The 10,290-nt window shown below is 34.5% G+C and overlaps 1 long non-coding RNA gene and 1 other non-coding gene across 2 annotated transcripts; one reads left to right on the plus strand and one right to left on the minus strand.

The window, feature by feature from the left end:
- Window positions 1–244: 244 nt before the first annotated feature.
- LOC119866320 lies at window positions 245–5,811 on the minus strand. Its single transcript, XR_005379637.1, has 3 exons — window positions 4,541–5,811; window positions 4,072–4,351; window positions 245–298 (listed from the first exon to the last, which is right to left on the minus strand). It is a non-coding gene; the product is annotated as an uncharacterized LOC119866320 (long non-coding RNA).
- Window positions 5,812–9,322: 3,511 nt separating this feature from the next.
- TRNAG-UCC lies at window positions 9,323–9,394 on the plus strand. Its single transcript has one exon. It is a non-coding gene; the product is annotated as a tRNA-Gly (tRNA).
- Window positions 9,395–10,290: the final 896 nt, after the last annotated feature.

Raw genomic sequence — 10,290 nt, forward strand, 5'->3', positions numbered from 1 at the left:
CTTTGTCGAATATTAGTTGACCATAGAGATGAGGGCCCATTTTTGGGTTCTCTATTCTGTTCCATTGATCTATGTGTCTGTTTTTGTGCCAGTACCACTGCCTTGATGATCACAGCTTTGTAGTACAACTTGAAATCCGGCATTGTGATGCCCCCCGGCTTTGGTTTTCTTTTTCAATATTCCCCTGGCTATTTGGGGTCTTTTCTGATTCCACACAAATCTTAAGATGATTTGTTCCAACTCTCTGAAGAAAGTCCATGGTATTTTGTTAGGGATTGCACTGAACATGAAGCTTGCCCTGGGTAGCATAGACAAGTAAGGAGATTAAATCAGTAGCCAAAAACCTCCCAAGAAAGAAAAGCCCAAGACCAGATGATTTCACTGGTGAATTCTACCAAACACTTAAAAAAACTACTAATCCTCAAATTCTTCCAGAAAACTGAAGAGAAGGGAAGACTCCCAAATTCATATTACAAAGACAGCATTCCCCTCATATCAAAGCCAGATATGGACACTACAAGAAAAGAAAACCATAGGCTAATATCCCTGCTGAATACAGAAGCAAAAATTTTCACTAAAATACTTACAAAACAACAGTATACTAAAAGAATCATACATCATAATCAAGTGAGATTTATCCCTCTGATGCAAGGATGATTCAACACAGGCAAACCAATAAATATGATATGTTCACTAATAGAATGAAAGATAAAAAATCATCTTATGGTCATCTCAGCAGATGCAGAAAAATCATTTGACAAAATTCAACATCTTTTAAGGATTAAAACTCAACAAATTTAGTACACAAAAAACATATCTCAATGTGATAAAGGTCACATATGACAAGCTTACAGATATCATCATACTCAGTGGTGAAAGTAGAAAGCTGTTCTTCTAAGATTAGGGATAAGACAAAGGTCCTCACTTTCACCACTCTTATTCAACATAGTACTGGAATTCCTAGCCAGAGCAATTAGGTAAGAAACAGAAATAAAAGGCATCCAAGTTGGAAAGGAACCAAGGAATATTTCTGTTTGTGGATGATATGATCTTATATACGAAAGTCCTAAAGACTGCACCAAAAAACTGTCAGAACTAATAAATTCAGTAAAGTTGCAGGATACAGAATTAACATGCAAAAATCAGTTGCATGTCTATACACTAACAAAAAATTATCTTCAAAGGAAATAAAGAATATGATATCATTTATAGTGGCATCAAAAATAATAAAGCACCTAGGAATAAATTTAATCAAGGATGCAAAAGATCTACACAATGAAAACTATAAAACACTGATGAAAGTAATTGAAGATGATACAAATAAGTGAAAAATACTCTGTTCTGATGGATCTAAAGATCCATTAAAATATGCATTATACCAAAAATTATCTATAGATTGAATGAAATAAAAATGTTCTGATGGATCTAAAGATCCATTAAAATATGCATTATACCAAAAATTATCTATAGATTGAATGAAATAAAAATTCCAATGGCATTTTTTCACAAAATTTTTTTAAATACTAAAATATGTATGGAACCCCCAAAAAACCTCCAATAGCAAAAACAATCTTAAGAAAGAAGAACAAAGCAGGAATCACACTTCCTGATTTGAAACTATATCACAAAACTATTGTAATCCAAACAGTATGGTACTGGAATAAAAACAGATGCACAGGCCATTGAAACAGTTTTGAGAGCCCAGAAAAATTCCATGCATATATGATCAATCAATATTTTGAAAGGGAACCAGGAATATGGCAATTAGGAAAGATTAGTCTCTTCAATAAATGGTGCTAGGAAAACTGGATATTCCCATGAAAGTAATATCTTACACCACACACAAAAATTAAAATTACAATTAAAATTCAATGTAAGATCTGATGTTACAAAACTCCTAGAATAAAACAGAGGGAAAAGCTCCTTGACATTGATCTGGGCAAATGCTTTTTAGATATGACACCAAAAGCACAAGTGAGAAAAGCAAAAATAATTAAGTGAAACTATATCAAACTAAAAGCTTCTGCACAGAAGAAAAATGAAATAAAATCAGTCAGTCAATAAATAAAATGAAACCAAAAGGTAATCCATAGAATGGGAAAAGATATTTACAAAACAGATAACTGATAAAGGATTAATATCCAAAATACATAAAGAACTCCTACAGCTCAATAGCAAAAAAACAAACAAAAAAACTACCAAAACCAAATAATCCAACTGAACAATGGGAGAGAACCTGAATATCTTCTTTTAACCTAAAGAACATATCCAAATGTCTAATAGGTACATGAAAAGATGCTGAACATCATTAATCTTGGGGAAATTAAAACCATAATGAGATATTACCTTATGCCTGTTAGAATGGCTAGTGTCAAAGACAAGAGATAACAAAGGTTGGTGAAGATGTGGAGTAAAGGGCACACTTGTGCTCTGTTGGTTGGTGTGTAAATTGGTGCAGCCACATGAAAAAACAGTATGGAAGTTCCTCAAACTATTAAAAATAGAACTACCATATTGTTGTGACTGTATTAAATTGACATTGTTAAGTAGCGCCCTGGTATGTCAGAATGTAAGCTATGGTTCAACGAAAGACCACAGGGAGTCAAGGTAGAGTAGTTTATTACTCATAGATTCCAGAAAGCATACACAGCATGCATCAAGGAGGCCCCTTAGAGGTTAAGGCGCGGTGTAGGCAGATAGTGGTAGAGTCTAAGGCATATGCCTATATTAGGGTACTGGTCTAAGGCCAAATTGGTAAATACAAACCAGAAGAGTGGGGTTTTAGTAAGCTTTGCAGGGTTTTTCTCTAAGGAGCACACAAAGGGAAGGCCTCAGGAGGCAAGAGAGATTTTATCACAAGGGTCATTGAGGAAAGTCACATCAGGAACTTAACATTTATCTGCCAGCTGCTATCTGAGGCAGGCACTTGCATGAGAGACTAATGTCAGGTTAAGGCACTTGCGGTTGGCTTGCCCAAACAAAATGGATGCCCATGCAGTAATATCATGGAGTAGATTAGCTGAACTCTTGATACATGTTATTCAGTGATCCTAGTTCTGGATGGACATCCAAAGGAAATGAAATCACAATACCAAAGAAATCTCTGCACCCTCATGTTCACTGTAGCATTATTCACAATACTCAAGACATAGAAGCAACCTAAGTTACCAATGACGAAAGAATGATAGAGAAAATACCTACAATGGAATATTATTCAGCCATATAAAAGAAGGAAAGTCTGTCATTTGCAACATGGAATGACATTGAGGACAGACATTATGCTAAGTGAAATAAGTCAGGGAGAGAAAGACAAATATTGTTTGATCTCAGTTATATGTAGAGCCTAAGAAAGCCAACTCATAAAAACATACAGTAGAATGGTAGTTGCGAGGGGCTGGGTGTTAGAGAAATGAGATGTTGATCAAAAGGTACAATATTCTAGTTATAAGATGAATAAGTTTTGGGGATCTGCTGCACAGCATGATTATAGTTAGTAGTCTCAGTGCTGGATTACAGACTTGAAAGTTGCTAAGAGAATAACCAAACTTGTTCTCACCATTAAAAAAAAAAAAAAGGTAATTAAGTGAGGCAAAGGTGTGTTAACTAGTCTTTTTGTGATAATCATTTTGCAATGTATACATGTATCAATCACATTGTACATATTAAATTTACACAATGTTATAGGCCAACTCTATCTCAATAAAGCTAGGCTTAAAAAATATTAAAAGTAATTGATTTGTGATAAGGTACCAGGGGATCTGGGTGGGAGGACCACTTACTGTACTATATATCTTTTTATAAAAATTATTTTTTATATATTACATTTTCCAAAAAACCCTACTATATAAACATATAGTAGACAAAACAATGTTTTGTACATGAGTGACTGAAAAATGCTTTAACTCAGTGACTGTAATATTAAAGAAGAAAGTAGCATTTAAGCATATGAATAAAAATATCCTACTATTGTTTACTTTAAAAGTAGAGTTTAACAAAAAAAAAACTTTCACAAGATCAGTGACCCCAAAAATAGATTTAAACATTTTTTCAAAAATAAGTTTCCCTAAATACCTCAGATTTAACTTCTCACAATTACCAGGTGAGTCTCCAATCAGTTGCAGGTTTATCAATCTCCTCCTGATAACAGTCCCTTAGGTTCATAATCACCACTATTTGCAGTCTCCAAAGATCCCAGATCTACCATCTCCTGGGGGTCAGTCTCCAGCCATATTTGAAAAATGGAGCCCTTATCAAAGTCAGTTTCTGGAGACCCCATCCATTGCTTTCTTGAAATCTCAAAGATCTTACAGCACTAGAATTAGTGGCCACCTTCCATTTCAATGGACAGAATCTGAAAAAAAAGAGATAAGCAATATGAGAAGGATGCCATCTAATTGATACCAGGGACTCATTATTTTTATGCAACCCAGTGTTGATGCTAATATTCTGGTATATACCATGAATAACAGGTGAAATAGTTACTTGGACACAACAATTTCTCCCTGAGCTCATTAAATAGGGGACTCATCTCTCTTCCTACCTTATTTTTCCCTTCAGAGAGAACCAATCAAGGAGACCAATGAAATCACTCAACTGCAGTTCACTCTTCTTATGAACTCCATCACTCTAGGTAGAACAAAGTTTCCAAATTGTTACAGGTCAGGTCAGATGCAATGTTTTGTAGGTTTAAGAGACTTCTGAATGGATGTGAAGCTCAAGAAGGGAGAAATAAAAGAAGAGGAATGTAGCAGGCACAAAGGTAAGGCAGTATATAAAAAATACCAAATTTTAGAAAAATAAAATTCAAATGATATCACCCAACATTGTGTTGAATATTAATTGTTTTGGAGAATAATGAAATTGAAAATGTTTCAGAGGAAGAAAGCATATAAACCAATAGAACTTCCTTCTCCATTGGCCCCCTGGGGGAAACTGGCATCTTTAGATCCAGGAACCGAAAAGCTTCTAGTACCTTCTTCCACTAGCCCTGGCACAATTACTTGCACTTCACAAAAAGTCAAAAGTTTTCCTTTCCTCTTAATGGTCACAGTTACATATTGCTCACTCATTCCCCTGGAGGTAAGCCTTTGTTTTACCAGGACCAAGGCAAAAATGGTCATACCTGAAAGGAAAATCATATTATGTTCATCTGTAATGCCCATGTGGTCATTCTGATTTAGGCTTCTTAATTCATGTGAAATAATGGTTGTCTTCCTGCTTTTATCAATATCTTTTTTACTTTGTTTCAATTTATGGGTAACAGAGAAACCATTCAGATTTGCTGTCAATAATATGAATCAATTTAAAAGGCTATCTTTGGGACACCTGGGTGGCTCAGTGGTTGAGCCTCTGCCTTTGACTCAGGTCATGATCCTGGGGTCCAGGGATCAAGTTCTGCATCAGGCTTCCTGCAGGGATCCTGTTTCTCCCTCTGCTCTGCCTCTCAATTTGTATCTCTCATGAATACGTAAAAAAAAATCTTAAAAAAAAAAAAAAGGCTGTCTTCAAATGTAATTATTGATTGGTCTTTCACAAAGATCCTAAGTCTGTCACAGATTTTTCCAAGACGGTATGCTCATTGCTCATACTCTATTCTTGCTTCCAGTGCTATAAATCCTGTTGTACAAGGCTACACTCATCATCACGAACAAGATGCTTTTACTACTCTGTCTTGTTTACGACTTCCCAAAATGTTACCTACCATTCATCTAACTCATAAATTTTTAATTTTGTTTCAACACCAATTACATATTTTTAAGCCTCGTATACTGCCAGTTTCAGAAAAAGTGGCTATTTCCTTTCTAATATACTTTTGGACTTATTGCTATATATATATATATGTGTGTGTGTGTGTATATATATATATATACACACACACACATATATGCACACAATTATATATATATATAATTTCCTTCTTCAGGGGTCCCCTGAAGGGGTAGGGAGGATGGCATTCTCAAAACTGAGTTCCAAAGGTCTTCTAGCACCTTCTGCTGACCCGTGACCAATGATCTGCACTTCACAAACATCAGAAGCTTTATTCTCCTATTAATAATCATAGTCACTTGTCTTCCTTCCTTCCACAGCTGAAAGTCTTTGTTTCTCCAAGACTCAGGAAAGAAATGGTTGGCATCTGAAGGTAAAACTGCATTATCAAAAACAAAAACAAAAACAAAAACCCTGCATTATTACCATGGATAATCCTTAAATTTCAATATATTCACAGACCATCTGTCAAAAATACGTTTCAATGCAGAGTACTCTCAAAATACAGTTATTGGTTGTGTTTTTCCAGCAAGTTCATGGATCATCATATATTTTCAAGAAAAGTCTACTCATCTCTAACCCTTTCCTCTCTAACTTATAGATCTGTAAAGACTTCACTGCAAAAGAACTAATTCATAGTCAAATAACTACTTATGAACTTTCTGCACTTTTTTAAAAGAATTTATTTATTTATTCAAGACAGACAGAGAGAGAGAGAGAGGCAGAGACACAGGCAGAGGGAGAAGCAGGCTCCATGCAGGGAGCCCGATGCGGGACTCCATCCCGGGTCTCCAGGATCACGACCCGGGCCAAAATCGTCGCCAAACCGCTGGGCCACCTGGGCTGCCCCAACTTTCTGCACTTTTAATCTTGTTTATTGAGTTTACAGAATCCGTAGCTATTACTCATTTAGTCCTTGAAAGTTTCATCTGTTTTCAAAGCCAGGCATACATTTTTAAACCTCACTGAAAATCAATAACTGATAATATCAGCCACAGCTGTTACCAAACCTTTCTACTGTATACCACTATGACAGTTCTTATACATTTTATATCTTTAATTTTTTACACATTAACTTTATGCCATTAACTAAAGCTAGAGAAAAAGAATGCTTTATTCAGCTTTATAGCTTCTATTACTAGGACAGTATCTTAAACACAAGAGTTCAATAATATTGTAGAGAAAGTATCTATATTAATAAAACATCCAGGGACTCATTTTATTTTTAAAGATTTATTAATTTATTTTAGAGAGGGGTGGCAGAGGGAGAGACTCCTCAAGCAGACTCCCCACTGAGTGTGGAGCCCAATATATGGCTTGATCCCACAACCCTGAGATCACGACCTGAGCCTAAAATAAGAGTGGAACACTCAACTGACTGAGCCACCCAGGCCCCCCCCCGAACCAATTTTAAATGTAACTTGAAGAAATTTATTTCTATGTAAACTCTAAAATTCACGTTTTTAGTTTTGCAAAACTCATACGTGTTTGAGTTTTCTGTTTTCATTTAAGATGAATGAATTTCAAGAATAAAATGTCATCTACAGTTGTTAAGATATTCCTTTCCTCTTGTACCAGGTACTTTCCAAGTGGAATCATGGCTTCACTGAGCATCTCATGAGAACAGCTTCTTGACTTGATAATCATCATCATTTCCACTGTCTCTGTGGATCTCAGATCTCCCATCTATCACGGTCAAACTCTCATATTTGAGAACAAGAATCTTTGTCAAAGTAATTTTCTGGAGACCTATCCATTGAATTCTCAAGGGACCCCAAGAGATTCTTGGTTCTAGACTGGTAACTGATTTTGATTTTGGTAGATCTGGATGTAAGCATATAAAAGATAACACAAAAAAAAATTCAGTTAAAAATGCAGACTTTGGGCAGCCTGGGTGGCTCAGCGGTTTAGCGCTGCTTTAGCCCAGGGTGTGATCCTGGAGACCCGGGATTGAGTCCCACGTCAGGCTCCCTGCCTGGAGCCTGCTTCTCCCTCTACCCGTGTCTCTGCTTCTCTCTCTCTCTCTCTCTCATGAATAAATAAAATCTTTAAAAAATGCAGACTTCATGTCTATATGCCAGAACATAAGTAACGAATGACTCTGGTCACTACATATAGTATGACACTGAATTTGATACTCTGGAAACTGTCAAGAGTTGAACAGTAAGAGATATTCAGGACAGTTAGTTTGCAGGGGAAAGGCTGAGGGATGAACTGATAGCACCATCCAAACAGGTTTAGGGTATTTTTATCAATGGAACTATCTAAAATTAGTATAACAGAAATAGAATTAGAAGAAATGATTTCAATATACAAATATGAAAATTTAGGTCACCATGAAGAAAAATCCATTTTTTAAATTATGAGATCTAGCCTAAAAACATTGCAAATTTACCTTCTCTATACATATTCAAATAGAGGCTAGTGAGTATTTCTTGGAGATGGGGTAGAAAATTTCTTTACATTAGAAAGCCTGTTGAACTAGAACAACTGTAAGTATCCGTATAACTTTAAAATTTGAAGATTTTTCAAATTCAGTTTTATTAAGGTTTAAATTTTAAATTGTTTTCAGTTTCTTGTAATATCGGTTATTGTAACTATTAAGTCACAAGTCTTAATTGATTTTTCACATGAAATGACTGTGTTCTTTAATATGTAATTTTTTAAACAAAAAATCCTTCTGAAATGAAGTTCTGAAAACCTTGAGATTCATATACATTATCTTGCTATTTAAAAGTAGATCAATAAATCTTCAAATAATTTAACAAAAAAAAATAGAAAATTCTTTGATGAGACTATATTTTCAAATCTTGGTATTTACCAAATACAAGATTCATTGTAAAACTTTGGTGTGTAGACAGATCCTTCCCTTCGGTATTTGACAAAATATAAACCTATAATCAGTAATGACTGTTTAAAGTTGAGAACTCCTCAATAGGTCTATGAACTGGTTAGCTACTGAGGCAGTTACATATTCCATGTACAAGGTTATAGATTTTAATCTTGAAACCACATTGCCATAGTTCAATTCTTGGCTATACTATCATCTATTAATTAGGTGACCTTTGCTAAATTACTGAATCTTTATGTCTCAGGATCATAGATGTAAAATAAATTAATAATACTACCCTCCTCATAAGGTTATAGAGGGGATTAAATAAGTTAATATTTGTAAAGTACTAAGAAGAGTGTCTTGCACCTAATACAATATTAAGTGTTTTTAAAATAAAAATAAAATTAAAAAATAAAACTTCCTATTTGATACTAATGAAAAATATGTCAGCAGAAATTTTTAATGGGATTGGGATCATAGCAGTTGTTTTGCTCATATAGATCATATTTTACACTATCTTTATTTCACCCCATTAAGAACAGTTAATGAGGAGATCTGCATAAAAGACAGCTACCAATTGGTTGAGCAAGATGCCATAGGACGGTTCCACCTGAATCAAAGGGTTAAGGCTATCAAGCAATCGGTATGTTCCCTAAAATCATCATGTTATTTCTTTATAGAATATGATATGGATTAGGTTTTTAAATATCAAATTGCAAGCAGGCATTGGTGGTGTAGTGGTGAGCATAGCTGCCTTCCAAGCAGTTGACCTGGGTTCGATTCCTGGCCAATGCAGTGCCTCCCATGTACTCCCCCCTCCCCCCCAAAAAAATCTAATTGCAGAAACTATTAAAACTCTTCAAATTAATTAGACAGAATCTCCACATTTAACTATTCACCTGACTGAAAATGACCTCTTTCCTTGTAAAACTGGCAGTTAGCAACTATCTAAAAGAGACAAATTATAGGGAGAAAATGCATATAATGTCATAATTAATAACAACAAATGCTAATATACTTTAAAACATTTTAACTATAATTTTTAAGGCTGTTTATGACTCACTGTTCATATTCATTGTAGAAAAACTGGAAAATACAGGAAAAATATAAAGAAGTGAAAACTTCACTCTAATACTACTCCTCAGAAAAAATAAACTTTAACATTTGGTAGATTTTTATGTATTTTCTTTCCTATGCATATTTTTCTCAGTTGAGATCATACTTGTGCCCAACTTTCCATAGGGCCTTTGTAATTTGAAATTATAATTATCTAGTTATTAATAATAATGATACAAACTTGTATAACTATTAGGCTACTGTAGTTTAGTCTATGAAGCACTATATTTTATCATCTTCCTTAATGTATCATTTGAATTGTATTTTTTTTTCTTTTTAAAATACTGCTGCAAAAAAATTACACTTGTATGGAAAGTTTTCTACCTGTATTTTGGATCCTTTCCCTACAGCAGATCCCCAGAAGTAGAAAAGTAGAATACTTCAGATTTTCGTTGTTACTCAGCTAAATAAATTTCATGTCACATGATTAATATTTCAATTGTACCTAATAAGAACCTCAAAATACATCTAATAGTTTTTATTATCATTTCAGCTTGCTATGTGAATTTTTTCTTTCTACTTAAGAATTCAGTTTCTCAGGTTGGAAGTAGATATGTTCACAGTCCAGTCAGACT

Source organism: Canis lupus, chromosome 27 (assembly GCF_011100685.1).
Source record: "Canis lupus familiaris isolate Mischka breed German Shepherd chromosome 27, alternate assembly UU_Cfam_GSD_1.0, whole genome shotgun sequence".
In the NCBI taxonomy this organism is placed as follows: domain Eukaryota; kingdom Metazoa; phylum Chordata; class Mammalia; order Carnivora; family Canidae; genus Canis; species Canis lupus.